Genomic DNA, 2,177 nt, shown 5'->3' on the forward strand with positions numbered 1-2,177 from the left:
GCAGCCCATAACATGTTAATGGGTGTTATGGCTGTTATGGGGCCGCCGCCCCATAACAGCCACATAACCGCTATGAGAGAGAGCTGTCCCGGGTCCACGGTGTTATGGCCCGAGAGGCCACACCGAACTGCTCGCGAGCAGCGTGTCTTCGAGCGCGGGCCGTGTCCCTCCGGCTGGGAAGCGAGGTGCGTCGAGTGCGGAAGCAATGGTGACGAGGGAGAGATGGCGGAGAGGCGGCGGCGGTGGTGGTGGCAGTGGTGGTGGTGGCAGAGGTGTCCGTGGTAGCGGTGGTGCTTGTGGTGGTGGTGGTGCTTGTGGTGGTGGTGGTCGAGCAGCGCGCCCTGGTAGCCGCTCAGCAGCGGCTGTGTGCTCGCCAGCCTGCCCAGGATACGGTGGTGCGCCCCCAGCTGCCCTCCCACACGCAAGCTCGGCTCGGCGCCGGTTGCGAGGAGGGCAGCGGTCAGCTGATCGAGCAGCTGCTTCAGAGCCGCGCCCGACACCTCCGCCGGCGCCACCCCACTCACCCTCGACGCCGCCGCCGCGCCGCCGCTCGCGGGCACGGGCGGGGCGGAGGAGGCGGCGGCGGCGGCGGCGGTGGCGGTGGCGGTGGCGGCGGGCAGCTGGGCCATCGTCGCGATTGCGAGCTCCGCGATGAGCTCTGGCGCGAGGCGGCGGAGTACTGCGTCGACTTGGAGCGAGCTCGTGCTCGGCGCGGCGCCGCGCAGCCGTTTAGACGGGCCGACCTCGAGCGAGTCGCCCTCTCGCTTTGCGCCGCCTCCGCCGCCGGTCGCATCCACCTCCTCGGCGAGCTCGCTCCTCGAGGGCAGCTCCCGTCCCTGCCGTGCAAGCGGGCGTCCGGCGTTGAGCTTAGGCACTGTCTCGTGACACGATTGTGGGCACCGAGGGTGCACTGGGAAGTATCGACATGGGGCACGGCGCAGGAGGCGCTGCGCTAGTACACTGTGTGTAGTGTGTAGTGTGTGGAGGTGGCACAGGCGACCGAATTCAGACGGCGAGTGCGTGTCCTCTCGAGTGCGTGTCGGGGCACGCGGAACTGTCTTCCGCAGCCAGGCTCGCGAGCGAGCCCAAGAGAGGGGCGAGGCGCGGGGAGATGCGGGGAGGTACTGCGGAGATGCGGGGGAGATGCGGGGGAGAGAATTGGGAGACATCCCGCATCTAGGAGGTGACGCCTGCTGACGCAGCACCACCTGCAGCTGGTTGCTGCCGCCCATGCTCATCAGCGCGCGGAAGAGCATCCGCTCCAGCCGCGCCTTGCCGTCGCCGCCGCCGCCGCCGCCCGCGCCGCCGCCGCCGCCCGCGCCGCCGCCCAACTGCTCCGCCGGCAGCGAGTGCAGATGCTTCACGACCGAGAGGAGCGCCGACTTGAGGGACTGCTGCACGTTGGCGCGGCTCGCGGCCGGCACGCTGATCTGCGCTGCGCTTGCGCCCGGCGCAGGCATCAGCCGCGACTGGCACGCGCTTAGCGCCTCCACGACGCGCGGCAGCGTCGCAGGCCGGGCGCGTCCGATCGATTGTGCGAGGGAGCTGATCACGACGGAGAGAACGGTCGGCGAGGGCGGCGCGGTGGCGAGCGCGGTCAGCCGGCCGAGCGTCTCGTCCGCCCACGCGCTGTCGCCGCCGTCCTTGCCGCCGCCGCCGCCGCCGTTCGTGCAAGCTAGCACCAGCGCCTCGCAAAACTTGACGGCCTGCGTGCGGACCGCGTCGGTGCGCGCGGCGCTCGCCATCATCTCGGCCGCCTCGGTGCGCATGCCGTCGACGAGCGCGCGCACCTCGGCGAGCGCCTCCGGAAGAGGCTCGCCACCGGCCGCGACAAGCGCGAGCGCCGGCCGCAGCAGGCCAGCGCACGAGAGCAGGCAGCGCTTCACAACGGCCGGGCTCCCGTCGCCGAGCAGCGCGCGTAGCGCCGGGAGTAGCGTCGGCAGCACCGACGGAGCCGCCGAGCCTAGGTCCTCCGCATACGCCAGCGCAGCTCGCCGCACTGCTGCGTCCGAGTCAGCGAGCAGCCCGAGCAGGTCTGTCGCCGCGGAGGCAGCGGCGCCGGCGTCGGCGCCGCTAGAGAGTGCGGCTTGTGCCTCCTCCAGCAACGCGACACGGCGCGAGGCGTCCGCCTCCGATGTGATCGCGGCGAGAGGCCCCTCCATGATCGATGAGGGGGA

This window comes from Emiliania huxleyi (genome assembly GCF_000372725.1).
Source record: "Emiliania huxleyi CCMP1516 unplaced genomic scaffold EMIHUscaffold_458, whole genome shotgun sequence".
Lineage (NCBI taxonomy): Eukaryota > Haptophyta > Isochrysidales > Noelaerhabdaceae > Emiliania > Emiliania huxleyi.